This window comes from Macaca mulatta, chromosome 7 (genome assembly GCF_049350105.2).
Source record: "Macaca mulatta isolate MMU2019108-1 chromosome 7, T2T-MMU8v2.0, whole genome shotgun sequence".
In the NCBI taxonomy this organism is placed as follows: domain Eukaryota; kingdom Metazoa; phylum Chordata; class Mammalia; order Primates; family Cercopithecidae; genus Macaca; species Macaca mulatta.
This window is the reverse complement of record NC_133412.1, coordinates 142,905,626-142,929,098: the sequence shown is the minus strand read 5'-3', so window position 1 is coordinate 142,929,098 and position 23,473 is coordinate 142,905,626. Positions and strand designations below refer to the sequence as shown.

Here is a 23,473-nt window from a genome sequence, read left to right as displayed (position 1 = left end):
ACTGCCTGGACTGAACTAATCATACTGACTTTTTGCTTAAAATGTTTGCTGATCCTTTGTTTTGTCTTTCAGAGCCTTAAAACTTTTCTTTTGAGCTACTGACAGCTTTTAACGGTTCAGTATAATTCTATGAACAAAATTTGGAGCATACTTGTTTCTCTCTATATAATTTCTCCAGAATTTGGAAACTATTTGTAAGTATTTTTAATTTATGGTAGTATGTTATTTGCATAAGTATAATAAGAATATGTTTTTATTTGTAACAGGACACAATTGGAGAAACTAGTTATTATACCAAGGCTTTGACTGGAGTGGCATGCTTTCCTTTAAGGAATCAAACTTGACTTACACAGTCAATAAAGCCCTTGGGAAACTGGCCTCATATTTTGTGTACACAGTTCAGGTACAGGGTTTCTGTCCTGTGGTAAATAAAATATGTCACTTTCTGACAGGCGCAGAAGCCCCAGGTTTATCTGGGAATGTCAAGAGGAGAGAAAATTCACTCAACTCATAGATATTTGATGACACAGATTCATGGCTGGGCTTGGCTGTAGAAAGTCTCACCTGAGATTCCTCTTATGGAACAAGTTCCATCAAAGCCAATTTAAAAGCCTATGAAAAAAATAATTATTCTCATTGCACTGTATGCAAATAATTAGGCTGAGTGTAATAAAGCAAACCAGTTCTACCATGATTTATCTTTAGTAAAAATGGGAAACTGGAGAGAGAAAAATTGTGTTTCAAAACTATAGTACACCTATTGTTAGATTCTAGTCTTGCTTAATGTTTTTTCAATTTTTGTTATTTTCTACAGTTTGAAACAAATTCTAATTTTTCTTGGCTACAAGTCTTCAAAATAATATTTTCAGATTTTTTTCCTTATTTTTTTTTCCATTTTGCCTAACTTGGCGTTACTGAAAACTCAGCTGTGCTTTCTTAAAGCCCTGTGAACTGAAGCTAGACAACTTAAACTTCAGAAGAAAATAACAGCAACCTATTTATATACATAATCCACTTTCATACCTGCGTACTAATATATGAACTTCAGTGTAATGTGGCCTATCTCAATTTTTCGAGGATTGTTCTTTTGTTCGTTGTTGTTTTTCTCCCTTCCTCCCCGCATTTTCTTTTCACAGCACATGAGACTTCACAAACTGCTAAAAATGAGTTTTTGAGACCTACCCATCTAGGAATAAACTGTCCTTGCCATGAGAGATCGGATGAAACCTGAGACCAGAGACTCATTTTCTTCTAAATACTTTCTCCAAAAGATTTTGAAAAAGAAAAGGGGTGAAATGTGAAAGGAAAATATCTTGGCCCCCTCAAACTGGGAACCACTCAGGGCAAACCTGTCTTCCATTCTATTCAAAGTCATCCCTCTGCTCACAGAGATAGGTGCGTATTCTGATTGCTTCCTTTGGAAAGACTAATCAGAAACTCCAAAGAATCTCCCATAGACCTGTGACCTGGAAACCTGGGGGAGCGGTTGGGGTGGGTACTAATGTACTACTTACATATATTGATTGATGTATCATGTCTCCCTAAAATGTACAAACCAAGCCTCTGCCCCAACCACCCTGGACACATGTCATCAGGACTTCCTGAGGCTGTGTCATGGGCACGTCCTCACCCTTGGAACTAAATTTTCTAAATTAACCGAGACCTGTGCAGATTTTCTGTGTTCACTCCATGTACAAGCTGCTTAAAGTCTCCGTGGGGAATGGAACCTTGTTTTACGAGGAGCCAAGCACTCATTTCAACCCTGCTGCACTAGATTAGGGCCATTTGCCCAAAGTGCCACTCTCTTGTGTGTGCGCATGCACAAAGGACTCCCTAGGTTCTATTGGGTGTTTTGTTTTACCTGTGCAATGCCCACACCTGTAACCCCATCTCCACCCTCTCTGACATCTGAGGAAACAAAGCCATTTCCAGTGTCCTCCCTCAAACCTGTCTGACAAAGACAGGTTTTTCATCAGACAGGTTCGTCCTCAGACAGGTTCTTCCAGCTCAGGACCTTAAGTAGAGCACCCAGTTGCACTTCCTGCTTTCAGATACAATGACACTGAGATTCATAAAATAAACCTTTATTTATTTTGGATGTTTAAGTTGCTTTCATTTTTCTATATGCACCGCATAGGAAAGAAAAGTAGACTATACAGATAAGCAAGAAGAATCCAAGCTATTACAGAAGCCCAGCCCACATAACAGCACTGCTAACCTTTTGGCATCCATCCAAGCCTCCTTCCTATGCTAATATTTTATCAAAATCAAAATTAGGATCATCCAGTTGATGGCATTGTAACTTTTTTTTTAATTTAGCAAGAATATCCTGCAGACATCTTAGTCAGTCAAATATATTTTGACACCATGACTTTCAGGGGCACCTGGCATTTATGAGTTCAATCGGCGGTATTACTGAAGCCCCAGTCGCTTTCTGTCACAGTGCTGTTTTCTTCAACACCAGAAACATAATGCTGAGTGGGTGAATGGTGGTTGGCAGAGTGTTTTGAAGCAGGCGACAGACAGCTGTGCATCTCTCTGCCAGGACAAGAGACTGCCTCACCCTGTCCCTCTAAACAGGACACATTCTTTTAAAAAAAATAAGCTGCCAGAGGCTCACACCTGTAGTCCCAGCACTTTGGGAGGCCAAGGCGGGTGGATCACGAGGTCAGGAGATCGAGACCATCCTGGTTAACATGGTGAGACCCTGTCTCTACTAAAAATAAAAAAACTTAGCCGGGCGTTGTGGCAGGCTCCTGTAATCCCAGCTACTTGGGAGGCTGAGGCAGGAGAATGGCATGAACCCAGGAGGCAGAGCTTGCAGTGAGCCGAGATCATGCCACTGCACTCCAGCCTGGGCAACAGAGCGAGACTCCGTCTCAAAATAAATAAATAAATAAAATTAAGAAAAATTTTAAAAATAAGCCACCAGAACAAGTCACAGATACTAAGTACTCAGCAGTAGTCCATCAAGCACATTTACCTTGTGGTAATCTGCTGTTCCAAATGTCTAAAAGTGCATTTTAATATGACTGAAATCACACTACAATAACTATTAATATTTCATAAACTGTCTTTTTCCATAAACCAAGAAGATCTTTCCCTGGCAGTAAACATAACTTCAAAAGCTCATTTTTTAAAAATGGCACAAAATTGGCTGGGCGCAATGGCTCAAGCCTGTAATCCCAGCACTTTGGGAGGCCGAGACGGGCGGATCACGAGGTCAGGAGATCGAGACCATCCTGGCTAACACGGTGAAACCCTGTCTCTACTAAAAAATACAAAAAACTAGCCGGGTGAGGTGGCGGGCACCTGTAGTCCCAGCTACTCGGGAGGCTGAGGCAGGAGAATGGCATAAACCCAGGAGGCAGAGCTTGCAGCGAGCTGGATCCGGCCACTGCACTCCAGCCTGGGCGGCAGAGCGAGACTCCGTCTCAAAAAAAAAAAAAAAAAAAGGCACAAAATTAATAGAATATTGATAACCATTGAAGCAGAGCAATGGGTACATGAAGGTTCATTGAACTATTTTCTGTTGTGCCTATTTGAAATTTCCCATAATAATTTTTTTTTTCTTTTTTTCTTTTTTTGAGACGGAGTCTCGTGTCACTCTGTCACCCAGGCTGGAGTGCAGTGACGCAATCTCAGCTCATTGCACGCTCTGCCTCACGGGTTCACACCATTCTCCTGCCTCAGCCTCCCAAGTAGCTGGGACTACAGGTGCCCGCCACCACACCCGGCTAATTTCTTGTATTTTTTAGTAGACACGGGGTTTCACCGTGTTAGCCAGGATGGTCTCCATCTCTTGACCTCGTGATCGATCTGCCCAACTTGGCCTCCCAAAGTGCTGGGATTACAGGTATGAGCTACTGTGCCCAGCCATAATTTTTAAATAGGATATAGTTTGCTTTTACATTGCATCTTTTGTTTTCTGAGACCACACCCCAGGGTCAGGGAGATTAAGGAATCCTCAAATTCAGTAGTTGAGTGGCAGTATTCTTCCCCAAGCTGTCACTTGGAGGAGAAAACCAATCACGAGGTATGGGAGCTGGCGTTTCTCACTCTAGAAAAACTATTGTACGATCAGCAGGGCATGAAGAAGAGGAGGACGCAGAGGTGGAGCTGGTTATACTGCGTAGCTGCCCAGGTCTCTTCCTGGGAGGAGCCACAGTTGCTTACTTTCTTCTGCCTCCTGAGTCAGCCCAGGCTTCAGATGCCATGATCTGTCATTAGCAGCTGGGCCCTCTGGGAGGAGCTGCCCTGTGCACCCACTGGAGGCAGGCCATGGGTGACCCAAGGATGCTTGGGGATGGGGATGAGGTGGAAAAGATGTTCCCAGGGAACACTTTTCACCTTCTGCTACTTAAAGCACCCTTTGCCTCCAGTGACTCCGTGGTTACAAAGCTAACCCAGATATGCTGAGTGAGGGAAGCGTGCTTGCAAACAAGACTGGGCTGAGGAGTGGATCTGGAGGTGAATTAAGCAAACACGCACCCTCTTCTAGGCACAGGGGTCTTTCTGGCTGTGATTCTGCTGAACTGATTTGGTATAGGACAGGCCGGCAAAGGTGAAGAAAAAGAGGATTGATAATTTACACAGATAACTAAACCTCTGGCTATATAAGTTTCTCTCTCTCCCTCTCTCCCTCCTGCTATCGCTTGCTTGCACAGTATTCAAAAATCAAAATGACAAACTTTTTATATTGGATTTAAAACCAGAGTTAATACCTGCTAACTATTAAAAATGGGGAGTTATTTCACCTAAGACACTGTGATTTGGGCTTGTTTAAAAGCATCTGGAGATCTGCCTTCTAACCTGCAGGCTGTAGAGGCCGCCCAGGACATCACCCCTGCTTCCGCCCTGCCCACCCCTTCATCTGTCAGGCCTGGCCCTGGGGATCTGAGCTCAGGGCCATTGGTTACAGACCCACAGAATGTCAGTGGATCATTTAGCCCAAAGATTTCCAAACTGGGGGTCTCAACCCATTGGTGGCTCTTGAAATCACTTTAGTGGGTTTCAACCCATACTTTATTTTTAATGAAATAAAATAGAAAGAGGAAAAGGGAAGAGGGGGTTGGAGCAGAGAGAAGAGAAAAAGAAGGGAAGGGGGGATGGGAATGGCGGGGGAGGAGGGGAAGAGAAAATAATCTAGGCTATTAGAACACATTCTTTAAAACTGTGTAAAATATATGTCTTACAGTGAATTACAGTTAAAAATAAAAAGGAAGGTTTGAGAATTGCTGAATGAGCCTAATTCTCTTGCTTCACAAATAAAGAAATTAAGGACCAGAGGTGAGTAACTGACCGAAGTCACACAGCTACCTAGTAAGAGAGTGAGGAGGAGAACCTGGGGGTCCCTGACCCCAGCCCACTCATCTTGCCTAAGGAACAAGACTACTTAAACCAACTCTAAAGTCAGTGAGGCTCGAGGTAATACCCTTGATGTCTTAAGCAAAATCAAAGCTCCCAGTGTATTGTAACACAGTATTAGGGTTAAAATATAATGTATTTTAACAAATTATTTCTCCACAGAAGAGACCACCTGTACCTGAATCACTTAGGATGCTGTGAAAATGCAGATTGCAGTCTCAGCCACTTTTTAACCATAGCCAAGTTCCCCAACCTCTCTAAACGCATTTCCCATCAGTAAAATGGGGATAATGAGAACACCAGCTTCCCAGGAATGCATGGAAGGTGCTCCCGTGCAATTTCTGACATAATGGTGGTTACTATTACTTCTTCCCAACTACAAGCCAAGCACTGTGCTGGACCCCGGAGAAGAGGTGTACCAGGCAGTCTGCCTTCTTCGGGAGCTCACCATCTAACCACTTACACACTGAGTCCTCTTTCTTCAATCCAAAACTCCAGCTCCTAATTATCCAGAGGACTGTGCTGCTTATAGTTTCCCCAGAACAAAAAAGTATGTGCATCAAAGAAATGAGCCTCTGCTAGGAGGGGATTCTGTGTCCTAAAGATAACAAAGTCCTCCTCAGAAATGGGCTTTCTCAGTCCCCAGGTGGGGAGGACAGGCATGACTGAGCTATGCAGAAACCTGGAGTGCTCTCCAGGAAGGTGGCACTGGCAGGAACGAGAAGTCACAGAACCACACTCTGGTTCCGCCAGGAAAAGCCCAGAGAACCCAGGACCTGGTCTTGGCCAACAAAGCCAACTAGGTGGGAAACTCAGGGGCGCTGGAGAAGAGTCCCAGCCCTGAGGCTCCGCCCAGCCCACCTGGCCAGTCAGGGCAGGAGACACCTGGCCATCCCCAGGAGTTGCTTCCCCCCGCCCAGGAGTTGCCTCCCCCAGACATGCCCCTATCCCCGGCACCAGCAACAAAGTCATTCCTGTTCCCCACAGTCCTACAATGGCTTCAACTATGGGTGCTGTTCAGAGAAAAGCCTGGTTTATGCTTCCAAATGGAAGATGTGCTTTTCTCCTATGGCAAGCTTTCTTAATTTAAGGCATTTAACTTTGAATGAATGTCAAGTGATCATTTTAACTAATATATGGCAAATCATTCAACTTAACCCTCACATAGTCCTGTTCTTATGTTCAGCTGAGAGCAGAGATCCCCAGGCTGCCAACAAGAACACATCCGGTACATGTGACCTCCAGAGAGATCATTTTTCAACGCTATCCTCCTCCATACAACAAAATTATTTGCAACAACAATCATGGAATGTGAAATAATTTGGCTCTGTGACCCCACCCAAATCTTATCTTGAATTCTACTCCCATAGTTCCCCATGTTGTGGGAGGGACCCAGTGGGAGATAATTGAATCATGGGGGGCAGTTTCCTCTATATTATTCTTGTGGTAGTGAATAAGTCTCACGAGATCTGATGGTTTTATTAGAGGTTTTGCTTTTTTTTTTTTTTTTTTTTTTTTTTGAGACAGAATCTCACTCTGTCACCAGCCTGGAGTGTAGTGGCTCCATCTCAACTCACTGCAACCTCTGCCTCCTGGGTTCAAGTGATTCTCCTGCCTCAGCCTCCCAAGTAACTGGGACTACAGTTGTGTGCCACTATACTTAGCTAATTTTTTGTGTTTTAGTAGAGACGGGGTTTCACCGTGTTGGTCAGGATGGTCTCAATCTCCTGACCTCGTGATCCCCCCACCTCAGCCTTCCAAAGTGCTGGGATTACAGCTGTGAGCCACCACGCCCAGCTGGTTTCTGCTTTTGTCTTCTTCATTCTCTCTTTGCCTGCTGCCACCCATGTAAGATGTAACTTGCTCCTCCTTGCCTTCTGCTGTGATTGTGAGTCTTCCCCAGCCAAGTGGAACTGTAAGTCCAGTTAAATCTCTTCCTTTTGTAAATTGCCCAGTCTCAGATATGTCTTTATCAGCAGCATGAAAATATACTAATATAGTAAATTGGTACCAGTACAGTGTGTGTTGCTGAAAAGATACCCGAAAATGTAGAAGCGACTTTGGAACTGGGTAACGGGAAGAAGTTGGAACAGTTTGGAGGACTCAGAAGAAAACAGGAAAATGTGGGAAAGTTTGGAACTTCCTAGAGACTTGTTGAATGGCTTTAACAAAAATGCTGATAGTGATATGAACAAAAAGGTCCAGTCTGAGGTGGTCTCAGATGGAGATGAGAAACTTGTTGGGAACTGGAGCAAAGGTGACTCTTGTTATGTTTTAGCAAAGAGGTGGCAGCATTTTGTCCCTGTCCTAGAGATTTGTGGAACTTTGAACTTGAGAGAGATGACTTAGGATATCTGGTGGAAGAAATTTCTAAGCAGCAAAGCATTCAAGAGGTGATTTGAGTGCTATTAAAAGCATTCAGTTTTAAAAGGAAAACAGAGCATAAAAGTTTGAAAAATTTGAAGCCTAACAATGTGATAGAAAAGAAAATCCGATTTTCTGAGGAGAAATCCAAGCCAAGTGCAGAAATTTGCATAGGTAACCAGGAGCCAAATGTTAATCCCGAAGACAATGAGGAAAATGTCTCCAGGGCATGTCAGAGATCTTCACGGCAGCCCCTCCTATCACAGGCCCAGACGCCTTCGCAAAAAACTGGTTTCCTGGGCTGGGACCAGGGTCCCTAAGCTGTATGCAGCCTAGGGACTTGGTGTCCTGTGTTCCAGCTGATTCAGCCATGGCTGAAAGGAGCCAATGTCGAGTTTGGATTGTGGCTTCAGAGGGTGAAGCTCCAAGCCTTGGAAGCTTCCACATGGTGTCAAGCCTACAGATGCACAGAAGTAAAGAATTGAGGTTTGGGAATCTCTGCCTAGATTTCAGAAGATGTATGGAAATGCCTGGATACCCAGGCAGAAGTTTGCTGCAGGGGCGGGGCCCTCATGGAGAACCTCTGCTAGGGCAGTGTGGAAGGAAAACATGGGGTCAGAGCCCCACACAGAGTCCCTACTGGGGTACCACCTAGTAGAGCTGTAAGAAGAGGGCCACCACCCTTCAGGCCCCAGAATGGTAGATTCACTGACAGCTTGCACCATGTGCCTGGAAAAGCCACAGACAGTCAACACCAACCCATAAAAGCAGCCACAAAGGAGGCTATACCCTGCAAAGCCACAGGGGTGGAGCCTCCCAAGACCATGGGTACCCACATCTTGCATCAGCATGACCCAGATGTGAGACATGGAGTCAAAGGAGATCATTTTGGAGCTTTAGAATTTGACTGCCTCACTGGATTTTGGACTTGTGTGGGCCCTTTATCCCCTTTGTTTTGACCAATTTCTCCAATTTGGAATGATTGTATTTACCCAATATCTGTACCCCGATTGTATCCAGGAAATAACTAGCTTGCTTGTGATTTTACAGGCTCGTAGGCAGAAGGGACTTGCCTTGTCTCAGATAAGACTTTGGACTGTGGACTTTTGAGTTAATGCTGAAATGAATTATGACTTTGGGGGACTATTGGGAAGGCATGATTGGTTTTGAAATGTGAGGACATGAGATTTGGCAGTGGCTGGGGCGGAATGATATGGTTTGGCTCTGTGTCCCCGCCCAAATCTCATGTTGAATTGTACTCCCATGATTCCCAAGTGTTATGGGAGGAATGCAGTGGGAGATAATTGAATCATGGGGGAAGTTCCCCCATACTGTTCTCATGGTAATGAATAAGTCTCATGAGATCTGATGGTTGCACCAGGGGTTTCCGCTTTTACGTCTTCCTCATTCTCTCTTTGCCTGCTGCCATCCATGTAAGATGAGACTTGCTCCTCCTTGCCTTCCATGATTGTGAGGCTTCCCCAGCCATGTGGAACTGTAAGTCCAATTAAACCTCTTTATTTTGTAAATTGCCTAGTCTCAGGTATGTCTTTATCAGCAGTGTGGAAACAGACTAATACAGAATAAAACAAATAATAAAATGGCCAGAAAAGGCTGGGCACAATGACTCATGCCCATAATCCCAGCACTTTGGGAGGCCAAGGTGGGGGGATCACTTGAGGCCAGTAGTTTGAGACCAGTCTGGGCAACATAATGAGATCCCTTGTCTCTATAAAAAATAGAAAAAAATTAGCCAGGTGTCGTGATGGCACCTGTAGTCCCACCTACTCAGGAGGCTGAGGTGGAAGGATCACTTGAGGCCAGGAGGTCGAAACTGAAGTGAGGTATAATTGTGCCTCTGCATCCTAGACTGGGCAAAAGAGCAAGACTCTGTCTCAAAAGAAAAAAAAAGGCCAGAAAATAGACAGACAGTGAAGTTTTTCTTGTATTAAACTTTGTATAAACAATCATCCAAGGCTGGATTACTAAACAGCAATGTGACCTTGGCAAGTCCTTGGTGACACTCAGTAAATACCGGATGGATGGATGGATGGATGGATGGATGGATGGATGGATGGATGGATAGATGCATGAACCAAAGCATTTGTCTGTTTCATCACTCTGGATTGATTATCTCTGTAAAAACAAGCAAGTCAGTCCAGGCACAGTGGTTCATGCCTGTAATCCCAGCACTTTACCCATCCAAGGCTGGGTAAAATAAGGCTGAGACCTACAGGGCTGCATCCCCAGACAGTTAGGCATTCTAAGTCACAGGATGAGATAGAGGTTACAAGATACAGGTCACAAAGACCACACTGATAAAACAGGATGCAGTAAAGAAGCTGGCTAAATCAGCTACTCAGAAGACTGAGGCAGGAGAATCGCTTGAATCGGGAGGCGGAGGTTGCAGTGAGCTGAGATCGCGCCATTGCACACCTACCTGGGCACAAGAGCGAAACTCCATCTCAAAAAAAAAAAAAAAAAAAAAAAGAAGCCAGCTAAAACCCACCAAAACCAAGATGATGATGAGAGTGACCTCTGGTCATCCTCATTGCTCATTATACATTAATTATAATGCATTACCATATTAAAAGACACTCCCACCAATGCCATGACCATTTACAAATGCCATGGCAATGTCCAGAAGTTACCCTATATGGTCTAAAAGGAAGAGGAACCCTCAGTTCCAGGAATTCCCACCCCTTTCCTGGAAATCTCAAGAATAATCCATGCCTTGTTTAGCATATAATCAAGAAATAACTATAAATATACTCAGTTGAGCAGCCCATGCCACTGCTCTGTCTATACAGTAGCTATTCTTTCATTCCTTTATGTTCTTCATAAACTTGCTTTCACTTTACTCTGTGGACTGGCCCTGAATTCTTTCTTGCGGAAGATCCAAGAATCCTCTCCTGGGGTCTGGATTGGGAGCTAATAACATATTTAACTCAGATATTAATGGATAGAATGTATCAGACCAGATTACAGTCCTACACTGTCTCAAAAAATAATAATAGTTTTTATTTATAAGATAGGATAGTCTATGGACCTCTGTTTCATGGGTCTCTGCCTGTTGCACCTTCTCCACCCCTGGTAATTATGACACCTAGCACATGCTTTAAAACCTTCTAGGGTGCCCACCTACAAGATACTTCAAGCCAAGAGAATGGCTCTAAAAGCCTTTCACCATAGAGCCACAGTCTCCAGGTCTGAGCCATTTGACAGCACCTTGCCCCCACACCCTCCCTTCCAACCACACCCGGCTCCCAAACTCCCCAACCTCACGACACCACTCTCAACTGGGCATTGCCCACCTGTTAGCTCTGCCTAGAATGCCTCTCCCCCTGGCCCATCTCTTCTGCCTGGCAACTAAACTGCTATTTGTTCAAGACCCAGCTCCAAAAGCACTTGCTCTGTAAAGCCCTAGCCAACTGCTCTGCACCCACTTCCCGGCTGCGTGGTCTCCCTGCATCATTCCTGCAACCCTTCTTTCCTCTCTCCTGCCCTCCTCCATCCTTCCTTCCTAATTCAATGAAATACAGGGCTTCTGGGCCGGCCCTGCTAGGCACTAAGGAGTCAAGGTTGAAGAGGGACATGGATCAGTGATAACACTATTAGTGTCAGTCGTGAGAACCTCAAGGACAGAGCAGCTCCGTGTGCCCAACCCTCAGCACCAGCCTGGCACCTTGCAGGTGCTCCAGGCACATCTGTCGAGCGAAAAGATTCTATGGAGGGTGTCCTAACCTCTGGTTCCTCTGAATGTGATCTTATGCGAAAATAGGCTGTGATCAGGTTAAGATGAGTCCTACTGGATTGAGTGGGCTCTAATCCTATAACTCATGCTCTTATAGGAGGAGGGAGATCGGGGCCTGGACATACAGGAAGACAGAAACTGCAATGAGGAGGCATCTGTAAGCAAACCCACAACAAGAACTGCGGGCAGCCGCCAAAAGCTAGAAAAAGGCCAGGACAGACTCTCCCTAGAGCCTGAGGAGGGGACACGGCCCTGCCCAAGCCTTGATTTCAGACTTCTGGCCTCCAGAACTGTGACAGAAGACACCTCTGCTGCCTCAAGCCACCCAGTTAGTGGTAATTTGTTACCGCAGCTCTAGCAAACAGAATACAGAGTCCAAGCAGGACTGGCTGTCACACCCCCGACTCCCCGCTGATCCCCGTTTTGATAACCTGGAGGCTAACTCACCCCAAGCCCAAGCGTCGCCTCCAGCCGCAGAAGGCCGCCTCCTCACTCGACACTAGATGGCGCCAGCGGGCTGAGCCGGCCCGGCTTCGTGGGCTCCTGGTGGGTGGGGTGAGTCGCCCGCAGGCCGAGACCCCAAATCCAAGGTGAAGATCAGACATCCAACTTCTTCGAGTTCTTCCCAGGGAGAGCGGCTTTTTTTTCCAGTCAGAGGGAGGAAATCGGACCCTCTGCCCTGGCCCTGCCTGCCCAGCGCGCCCTTGCGCCCTCGGGTCTGAGCTGCCCGTGGTGCTTCCTCCGGCCTCTGCTGCAGGCCCGGGCGCTGCTGAGCCTGCGTGAGGACGCGCACGCGGACCGCGAGGGTGGCGAGCACCCCGGCCTGCGCAGGCAGAAGAATTTGCCCTCGTACTCCGAAGCTGGGGCTTTCTGGGCGTGAGGACGGCTGCCTGCCAAAGGGCATGGCAGCGGGGAAGGAAGACGGGGTGGATCCACTCCTCTTCGTGGATCCTGTATTTTCTTCTTTTTTTTTAATTTTAAAATTTTGCATCATTAGTTTTGTTTTGGTTTGTTTTTTGTTTGCTCGTTTTGAGACAGGGTGTCATTCTGGCGCCTAGGCTGGAGTGCATTGGCGCGAACACAGCTCCCTGCAGCCTCGATCTCCTGGGCTCAGGTGATCCTCCCACCGCAGCCTCCATACTCTATCCCAGGAATGAAAAACTAGGCCTGCAACAGACCCCGCAGAGCCGTCGGCATGGTGCCCCCAAGATCTGGCCATGGAGAAAAATGGGAGGGGCTAAATTACTGCCTCTCACAGGTGGGCTGTACTCTGGTCCTTCAAGTTCCCTTACATCTTCCTGTGGGAGACACACCACTTCTATTTCACCTCAGAAGCAATTTCCTGAAACAGGCTTTGGTCCTTCCCTCTGAACAAGTGTGGTGGACCCTGCTCCACGTCCTGGTCACAGTCCACAGACCCATGCGCTCCAGCCCTCTGCACAGGTTCCCTGCACACACTCTTCCAAATCAAAGCAATTTGTTCATTTCTCTGTCTTTCCCGCCTTTCTTCTCCTTGCTATGCATAGAGATAAGCAGCCTTTTTGATCCCTTTGTTTCTCATTCCTTTCCATACAGTCAGCCACAAAGCTCAAGACGCTTCACCTGAATGATTTTCCCAAATACATGAGCAATTCTGTGAATTCTAACTAAGTCAAGCCCCCCTTCTGCTCTCATCACCTGAGGGCTAATGAACATCTTTTACCAGATGCCTGCAGCGGTCTTTCCAGTTGGTGTCCACTCCAATCCACTGTCCATCAAGCTCTTTCCTGATATGTTACACTGAGAGCACACCATTCTTCTCTTCAGTATCCTTCAATGACTCCCATTTGCCTGCAGAATCACATCCATATCCTTAGTATGGCATTCAAAGTCCTGCCCCACTGGGTGCCTTCTTCCCTTTCTCACTAGTTCCCTCATCAGCTCCCTCCATGCTGGCTGCCTGCCCATTCTCTGAATGTGTTCTTTTTTTTTTCTTTGACAGAGCCTCACTCTGTCACCCAGGCTTGAGTGCAGTAGCACCATCTCAGCTCACTGTAACCTCCACCTCCTGGATTCAAGTGATTCTTCTGCCTCAGCCTCCCGAGTAGCTGGGACTACAGGCAAGAGTCACCATGCTGGGCTAGTTTTTGTATTTTTAGTAGAGACGGGGTTTCATCATGTTGGCCAGGCTGGTCTCAAACTTCTGACCTCAAATGATCCGCCCACCTCAGTTCTCCCAAAGTGCTGGGATTACAGGCATGAGCCACCGCACTTGGCCTGCATGTGTTCTGGTCGTGGGAAGAAGCCCTGGTCCAACCCCCACTTCTGAGACTGAATGTATGAGTTTGCTAGGGCTGCCATTACAGTCTTCCATAGACTGGGCAGCCTGAACAGTCCATAGACTGTTGTTTAAACAACAGAAATTTATGTTCTTACGTTCTGGAGGCTGGAAGTCCAATAGCAGGATGTCAGCAAGTTTGGTTCATCCCCAGGCCCGTGAGGGCAAAATCTGTTCCAGACCTCTCCTTGGCTCATACAAGGCTGTCTTCTCCCCGTGTCTTCACATCATCTTCCATTTCCTCTTCTTGTAGGGACACCAGTTATATTGCATTAGGGCCATCGGGTGACCTTATTTTGACTTAATTACCTCTTTAAAGACCCTATCTCCAAATACGATCACATTCTGAGGGACTGAGAGTTAGGACTTCAACACTCCAACATATGAATGGGGGGAAGGGGGAACAATTCCATCCATAATACTAAAAGTCCCAACAAATAATTTTATTTTTCCGGATAAAGTAGATGAAAATAGCAGGCAATGAGAATTGTTTATTGTTCTTAAGCAAGGCCCTGCAGGTAGCTGTGTGACCTGTCCCATAAGGCAGATTACTAATTTGCAACAAGAGATCAGATAAATTTTTAAAATTTCTTGTTAACTTATTCCTTCTATTCCTTCTGTATCTAGGTAGCATGCCCTTTTGTTTGTTTGTTTGTTTTTTGAGAAGGCGTCTCGCTCTGTCACCCAGGCTGGAGTGCAGTTGTGCGATCTTGGCTCACCACAACCTCCGCTTCCCGGGTTCAAGCAATTCTCCTGCCTCAGTCTCCCAAGTAGCTGGGATTATAGGCGCCTGCCACCACATCCAGCTAATTTTTCTGTTTTGAGTAGAGACAGGGTTTCACTATGTTGGTTAGACTGGTCTCAAACTCCTGACCTTGTGATCTGCCCGCCTCGGCCTCCCAAAGTGCTGGAATTACAGGCGTGAGCCACTACGCCCTGCCCTTTTGTTTTGTTTTGTTTTGAGACAGGATTTCTCTCACCCAGACTGAAGTGCAGTGGTGTGAACCCAGATCACTGCAGCCTCAACCTCCTGGGCTCAAGCAATTCTTCCACCTCAGCCTCCCAAGTAGCTGGGACCACAGGTGTGCACCACAATGCCCAGCTATTTTTTCTAATTTTTGGTAGAGATGAGGGTCTCACCATGTTGCCCAGGCTGCTCTTGAATTCCTGGGTTCAAGAGATCCTCCTGCCTCAGCCTCCCATGGTGTTGGGATTACAGGCATGAGCCACTGTGCCCAGAGCGTTTCACTTTTTAATATATAATTTTAGTTTAATTAATTTATTAAACAGGTAATACATTCACTTGCTTAAAAATTCTGAAGTACAAAAGGGTGTAGAAGATTCTTCCTCCCATGTCACTCTCCCAAGCACCAGAATCTCTCTCCAGAGTCACCCAGTGCTCTCAATGTCTGGGGTGTATTTACAGACATCCTCTGTGCATACAGAAGCAAGCACATTGACACTGTTTCTCTCTTTTTGTATACAAATGATTGCATTTCTATACTTGGCCTATTCTATACCTGGCCTATTTCTTCTATTCCTCCATACTTGGCCTTTTTCATACAATGTATTCTGCGATTGGTGCCAGGCTGTATTATTCTTTTTTTTTTTTTTTTTCTGTATGCCTTTTATGTTTGGATATATCATATGTATTTAACCAGCCCATGTTGGTGATTATTTAGGTTATTTTCAAATCTTTGCTTTATTAAACCATTGCACTGAGTAACTTATATGTAACACATATGAACAAGATATCTCTAGGAAAAATTCCTGCAAGTAGAATGCTATGGTTTGAATGTATGCGTCCCTCCAAAATTTATATGTTGGAACTTAAACCCCAAGGTGATGGTATTAAAAGGTGAGGCCTTTGGAAGGTGATTAGGTCATGAGGGTTCCACCTGGGAGAATGGGATTCATGCCCTTATGAAAGTGCTGGAGGGCACTAGCCAGGCCTCTTTGGGCCCTTCCATCTCTTCTCCCACGTGAGGATGTAGGAATCAACCCTTTTGCCCTTCCACCACAAGAGGATGCAGCCAGAAAGTGCCATCTTGGAAGCAGAGAGCAGCCCTCACCAGACACCAAATCTGCAGGTGCCCTGCCCTTTGACTTCCCAGCCTCCAGCACAGTGAGAACTTTCTATTGTTTATAAATTACTTACTCTAAGGTATTGGGTTATAGTAACAGGAACAAACTAAGTCATACAATTTCTAGGGTGAAAGAATTTCATATCATTTCAAAGAGTGCATTATCTACATAATGTTGTTTAGAAATAATCACAAATTTACAGAACATTTCCTGAAGCATTTGAGAGTACTTTTCCCAATCCCCTCCCAATACTTTAATGTGTGTTTCCCACCGGCAAGGATATTCTCCTACATAACCACAACTGTCAAATCAAGAAGTCAACATTGAGACATTACTACCATTGAATCCTCAGACCCTATTTGAGTTTTGCCCCAGTAACATCTTTATGGCAAAAGGACCCAGTTCAGAATCATATGTTAATTTCTTTTTATTCATGTCTCTTAGTCTCCTTCAGTCTGGGACAGTTTCTCAGATTTTCCCTTTTCATGACCTTGACATTTTCAAGATTACAGGCCAGTTATTTTATGAACTATCACTCACTTTGGGTCCGTCTCATTTTCTTTTCCATTATTAGTGTAGGTTGTATTCTGTAGGAATATCATGGGAGTGACGCTGTGTTCACTTGGTGCCTCCTGTCAGGTGGTACACGATTTTGATTTGTCCCACTGATGAAAGTAATGTCTGCTGGGTGTCTCCACTGTAAAATTTATCTCTATGGATTCATGGTCTTCTGTTTTATTCAATGGATTATAATCCATTATAATCATTATTTATTTTGATGCTCAAAATGTCCCTGATGTGGCCAGAAGAAGCCCCTTCAATGGGAGCCTTTCGGGCATGTCCCTATCGCTCTTTGAGCACTTTCTTGCTTTCTGATACCATATGTTCCAGGTTCATCTCACAGTCTTCCTGCCTGGAATCAGCCATTTCTCCAAGGAGCCCTGGGTCCTTTTCAAGGACAATATTAATTAATTAATTAATTTACTTATTTTTTGAGATGGAGCCTCTGTCGCCCAAGTTAGAGTGCAGTGGCACCATCTTGGCTCACTGCAACCTCCACCTCCCAGGTTCAAGTGATTCTCTTGCCTCAGCCTCCCAGGTAGCTGGGATTACAGGCATGTGCCACCACTCCCAACTAATTTTTTTTTTTTTTTTTTTTTTTTTGTATTTTTAGTAGAGATGAGGTTTCACCATGTTGGCCAGGCTGGTCTCAAACTCCTGACCTCAAGTGATCCACCCGCCTCAGCCTCCCAAAGTGTTGGGATTACAGATGTGAGCCACCACACCCGGCTGAAAATACTATTTTAAAGCAAAGATCTGAATGCCAGGTGTACTCACTGCTATTGGGGTGTCACTGCTAGCAAGTCCTCTGGGAAGAGCTGGGGAATCTGTGTGTGTGTGTGCATGAGTGTGACTGTGTGTATACCAGCAAACCCACAGTACTCTATATTTATTTCTGTATCAATTATGTATATTGAAAACCATAAGTTCACATCAATATCTCCAATTCCAATCTGGTATTGTAGGGTTCATTCTGTTTGTTTTGGTTGGGGTCGTTCCCTCTTTCTGAATATGTAACTCTCTGCTCTGCCCTCATTTATTGTCTTTAGGACTAAATGAGTCCAGTAAGGGAAGAAGATAAGGAACTACATTGTAATTTTTTTTTTTTTTTTTTTTTTGAGACTGAGTCTGTCTCTGTCACCCAGGCTGCAGTGCAGTAGCGCAATCTCGACTCACTGCAACCTCCGCCTCCCAAGTTCAAGCGATTCTCCTGCCTCAGCCTCCCCAGGAGCTGGGATTACAGGCACGCGCCCCCACACCTGGCTAATTTTTTTGTATTTTTAGTAGAGACGGGGTTTCACCATGTTGGCCAGGCTAGTCTCAAACTCCTGACCTCAGGTGATCTGTCCGCCTCGGCCTCCCAAAGTTCTGGGATTACAGGCGTGAGCCACTGTGCCTGGCCCTACATTGTAATTTTGATGATTATTGCCAAACTGCCCTCCATAGACAACGTACCAATTTACACTCCTACTGGATACTTTTAAGCCTTTTCTTTTCCCAACCTGAGGTGAAAAAATATTATTTCTGATGTTTTAATATGTATTACTCTTATTATAAGATAACTTGATTTTTTTTTAATGTTTCTAATAAAAAATAGAAAAAGTTAACAAGGAGAGAATGCTGTAAATGGGTGTAACTTCTGTCTCTCATTTTCCGCCCTATGGAAAACATTAAAAAGGGTCAAAACATTTCTGCATTAGAATAGCTGCCTGCCTGTGGCTGGCAGGAACTTAGTTATGAGTTGTGGGCGTCCTTCTGTTGTCCGCCTGGAAGAACAAGTGCATTGGTGCCGTCCTGGAGACTTGAACAGCTCACGCGATTTCTCAAAACGCCTCCCGCAGTCAGCCGGCAGGAGCTGGCTCATGGTAACCAAAGAGTCAGCTACGCTCAGTGCTCTGTTACGGTGGGGCATAGGCTCCAGGACAAGAAGACTTTGGACACTTTGGGTGTCCTGGAATTTCCTTCTTGTGATTAAAATAATTAAAATGTAGTCTCACTCAGAGAAGAAAGGCATCCCTAATTTGAGCAGATCTTAAGACAATTATATGTTAGGTTAAAATTGCCCATATCTGAACTTTTTTTTTTTTAAACCTGCAAAAATGGCAGTTTCATGTGGTTTATATTTTAGATGTTAGTACATCTGGCCGGGCACAGTGGCTCATGCCTGTAATCCCAGCACTCCGGGAGGCCGAGATGGGCAGATTGCTTAGGCTCAGGAGTTCAAGACCAGCCTGGGCAACATGGTGAAATCCCGTCTCTACCAAAAAAACAAAAACAAAAACAAAAAATTAGCCGGGCATTGTGGTGGGTGACTGTGGTCCCAGCTACTCGGGAGACTGAAGCATGAGAATTCCTTGAACCTAGGAGGCAGAGGTTGCAGTGAGCTGAGATCGCGCCACTGCACTCCAGCCTGGTAACACAGCAAGACTTTGTCTTAAAAAAAAAAAAAAGATGTTTGTACATTTGCTTCTATGGGTCTCTACAGCCTGAAAAGTCCTCTTCTTCCCATCCCACGCCCCTCATTTACTTACTTATCTATCAATAATATCGAAACACAACAATTTAGACCCAATGCAAGCGGCACCTTTCTAGGGAATCTTTGCTCATACCCTAAAGAAATTAGCTCCTTTCTCATCACTCCCAAGCACTTTTCTGGTGTATCTTTTTTTTTTTTTGAGGCAGAGTCTGGCTCTCTTGCCCAGGCTGGAGTGCAGTGGCTGGATCTCAGCTCACTGCAAGCTCCGCCTCCTGGGTTCAGGCCATTCTCCTGCCTCAGCCTCCCGAGTAGCTGGGACTACAGGCGCCCGCCACCTTGCCCGGCTAGTCTTTTGTATTTTTTAGTAGAGATGGGGTTTCACTGTGTTAGCCAGGATGGTCTCAATCTCCTGACCTCGTGATCTGCCTGTCTCGGCCTCCCAAAGTGCTGGGATTACAGGCATGAGCCACCGCGCCCGGCCTGGTGTATCATTATAGGTTTGTTTTTTGTTTGTTTGTTTCAATTTTAAGTTCTGCCTTAACTTTTAGAAAGCTGTCTAATCTCTTTCTCCCCTATTGGACTACAAACTCTTTGAGGGCAAAGACTGAGTCTTGTTCATCACTATGTTCCTAGAATCTAACAGCAGGCTTTGTGTAAAGTCCTCAAAATGAATATGAATCAACAAATAAAAGTTTGTTGAATGAATTAGCAAACGAGTCAATGAATGAGGACTGCAGCAGGAATGGGGAATGGGCTTCCCAGAGAGAGGCTACAGTGCCAAAAGTCCCTAAAAGTCTCTGGAGCCCAGCTGCTCAAGGCCCTCAAGAGGCCAACCCCAGAAGCCAGGGCAGCCCCCATGCTGGGTGCATTTGTGTTGAGCCATAGTCTCGTCGCATACCCCAGTCCCTTCAGATGCTGAGCCCTGCTGGCACGCTTCATCTGCAATAGGCTGCCTTTGCTGCAGGCAGGGCTGCTTACTCCCCCAGAAAACCTCTGCTATGGGGGAAGTCCACACTTGCCAAAAGCTCTGCAGGAAGAACCATAGAATCATCTACTCCCCCAGGTTCAGAACAGTGTACGCTGTCCCAGACAGCCTGCTCGGGACATTCCTAGCTTGTGAAATTTCCTTTTCTAGGGGCACTGGAGCGTCACAGGAAATGCCAAGCAGCTGTTCGCCTCTTGGGTGTGGGATTGGACGGTCCCCAAGCCCGGTAATGCTCCTTCATCATCAGGCAGCTTGAAGGACGAACCTAGGCTCAACTTGGGAATGTGTCATGTCTCACCCCAGGTTCACAGCAGATGAAATTCCCTTTTCAGTAACAAAGAGAAAAGCCTGGCAAGTGCCCCCAGCTCTAGTGCCAAGGAGAAGCGGGAAGACCTGAGAATACAGAGCGTTCTCCTCACCTTTCAGAAGCAAGGCCCAGGGAGGAGACATGGGCTGCCTGGGTCTCCTGGCTTTGCCTGATCTTTCCAGGGACCGAGAACCCATCCTGACTGCTGAGACTGTTGAGCACCTGGGACTGCATTTTTCTAAATGGCTTGGTGTCCTGGCTTTGGGCATTGCCGAGAGGGATTCTTGGGTAGGAGAGTAGGTGTGAAGGGGTCAGGTGAACCCAGGGAGAAAAGCTGGGGAGTAGAAGAGGAGAGTGAGTCAGCAGTGTGAGGTGAAGAGGCCCGGAGTGGCACACCTGAATTCAAACCCCAGCTCAGCTGAGGATTCATGACCTATGTGGTCTTGGACTGTACTTGAATCTGTCTGAGCCTTACTGTCCTCACCTATAAAAAGGGCAATGACATCTGCCTTGCAAGACTGGCTGAGTTGATTGAGTAAAAGAACACCTCTCTCTCTTTTTTTTTTTTTTTGGTTTTGGAGACAGGGTCTTGCTCTGTTGCCCAGGCTGGAGTGCAGTGAAGCAATCATAGCTCACTGCAGCCTCAACTTCCTGGGCTCAAGCAATCCTCCCACCTCAACCTCCCGAGCACCTGGGACTACAGGTGCAAACCACCTCACCTGGCTAATTTTTAAAAATTTTTGTAGAGATAGGATCTTGCTCTGTTGCCCCGGCTGGTCTCAAACTCCTGGCCTCAAGTGATCGCTCCCACCTCAACCTCCCAAAGTGCTGGGATTGCAGGCATGAGCCATTTCTCCCGGCCTAAAATAATATCTTTAAAGCACCTTACCCAGTCCTGGGAACCTATTAGGTGCTCAGCAAACATCAAGGAAGGTTGGGGAATGGGAAGATGTGTGGTAGATGTCCTGTGGAGCCGACACTCCCCCACATGCTCCCCACCAGACCGAAGCCCCTATTGGGGCACAACTGCATTTGCTGCTGTCACCTCTCATCTTGAAGATAGACCGTGAGACCCACTCCATATGTAGCTTGGCTTCTGGGATCACTTGAGTGGGGAAGGTTGGGACAGTGCCATTTCCCCCACCCTGGGCGGCTACCATGGACTGGGCCACTCAGAATCTCCCTGTGATCCCTTCTTCCCATTCCAAAGTCTGTGGAGAAAAGAAGGAGTCTCCTTTCAGCTGGGCCTTGCCACTATCAGAGTGGAGGATTCAGCAGCTGTGCCTCTGGCCAGCCACTACCCGTGCCTCTGAGCTCCCTCCTCTCCTGCCACTTCCAATGCAGGGGAAAGAGGCTGCCTGTCACCCAGTGAGGAGGAAGCAGGTGATAAAGGAGGCAGCTGTCTTCCTTCCCCAGTCTCCTCTCCATAGTCTAGGCTGCAGATGGGCCACAGCCTCAGGTTGAGATCAAGACAGGAAGGAAAATAAAGTGCTGCCCCAGGTCTTGAACTCTGGGAAGTATTCCCTATTCATACTGGGGCTCTTTTCCTTGCCTCCTGCCCAGGCCCTGATCTGAAGGAACTAGGAAAGGAGTGAAGAGCTTCTCAGAACTTCCCCTAGATACCTAGGCTGCCTCAGGAGGTGGTATGGTTTGGCTCTGTGTCCCCATCCAAATCTCACCTTGAATTGTAATAATCCCCACGTGTCAAGAGCGGTACCAGGTGGAGGTAATTGAATCATGGGGACAATTTCCCCCATGCTGTTCTCATGATAGTGAGTTCTCACAAGATGTGCTGGTTGTTGTTTGTTTTTGGTTGTTTTGTTTTGAGACTGAATCTCGCTCTATTGCCCAGGCTGGAGTGCAATGGCGCGATCTCAGCTCACTGCAACCTCTGCCTCCCGGGTTCAAACAATCCTCATGCCTCAGTCTCCCAAGTAGCTGGGATTACAGGCATGAGCCACCACACCTGGCTAACTTTTGTATTTTTAGTAGAGACAGGGTTTCGCCATGTTGGCCAGGCTTGTCTTGAACTCCTGACCTCAGGTAATCCACCCGCCTTGGCCTCCCAAAGTGCTGGGATTACAGGCATGAGCCACTGCGCCTGGCCGATGTGATGGTTTTATAAGGGTCTTCCCCCTTCACTTGGCACTCATTGTCTCTCCTGCCACCCCGTGAAGAGGTACCTTCCCCCATGATTGTAAGTTTCCTGAGGCTTCCCCAGCCATGCAGAACTGTGAGTTAACTAAACCTCTTTTCTTCATGAATTACCTAGTCTCATGTTATTTCTTCATAGCAGCATGAGAATGGACTAATACAGGAGTTTGTCCTCAGGTGTTGCTCCTCCTTCCAACCTCCCCAGGAGCAGCATTCAGGGCCAAGAAAGCCACAGTGACTCTGGCATACTCTGACACAATGAGTCATGGGTGTTCAGGAGGCAGAGGGAAGCTGTGTTGGAGAACAGGATGGGGCCGGGCTCCAAAGCCAAGCAGAAGAGAGTGGACTTGTGAAGATGGTGGGACAGGGACACACACTGGACCCGGACTAGGGGCTTGGAATTTCAGCCCAGCTCTGCCACCAACTAGCCGTGTGGTCTTGATCAAATCAGAGTACAGCCATGCACATCAGTGCCCTCATCTGTAAAACTGGGCATTTGAAACAAATGACTACTGAGGGTTTGTGATTTCTTTCCTACTCTAAACAATAAAGCAAGACTCATGAAGAGTTTCTGAGAAAGAAAATGATGTCATTCAAGCCAAGTCTTGGTAGAATTAGCCTGGAAGTGGGGTGCTGGGTGTTGAATCAGCTGCGCATTGTGGTTTAAGCCAGTGGGGTTTTCTGTTCTTGCAACATAAAGAAGCCTGCATGCTGGGCGCAGTGTTCTTTAAGGCAGATATTAAGACACTGGGCAGTGAGACAATCATGTTTGAGTCCCAATTTCCATATTTCAGAACTGTGTGACTTTATAATAAAGCTTCACTACACTATTTTGAGCCTGCTTCTTCACCTGCAAAGTCAGGGTTAATCAGAATGCCCATCCCCTAGTGCAGCTGCCAGATCTGGAGTTACTGCAGGCCAAGAGCCTAGAAGGGCGCCTGGTACATACGGAAGCACTCAGTAGACACTGGCTCGCGTCAACATGAATCCTGGCATGTTGCCAGCTATCTTTTACTTTTGGCTTTCCTGAATGCATTCCCACCACTTCTCCCTGTGTTCCTGCCCTCCTCACTGCTCCTGCCCACTGAATTGCCAGCAATGCC

General features: G+C 46.3%; 1 long non-coding RNA gene across 1 annotated transcript; it reads right to left on the bottom strand.

Moving 5' to 3' along the window:
• Positions 1–7,619: 7,619 nt before the first annotated feature.
• LOC144330341 (uncharacterized) lies at positions 7,620–21,501 on the bottom strand. Its single transcript, XR_013396408.1, has 2 exons — positions 21,323–21,501; positions 7,620–9,406 (listed from the first exon to the last, which is right to left on the bottom strand). It is a non-coding gene; the product is annotated as an uncharacterized LOC144330341 (long non-coding RNA).
• Between the last annotated feature and the right edge of the window lie 1,972 nt (positions 21,502–23,473).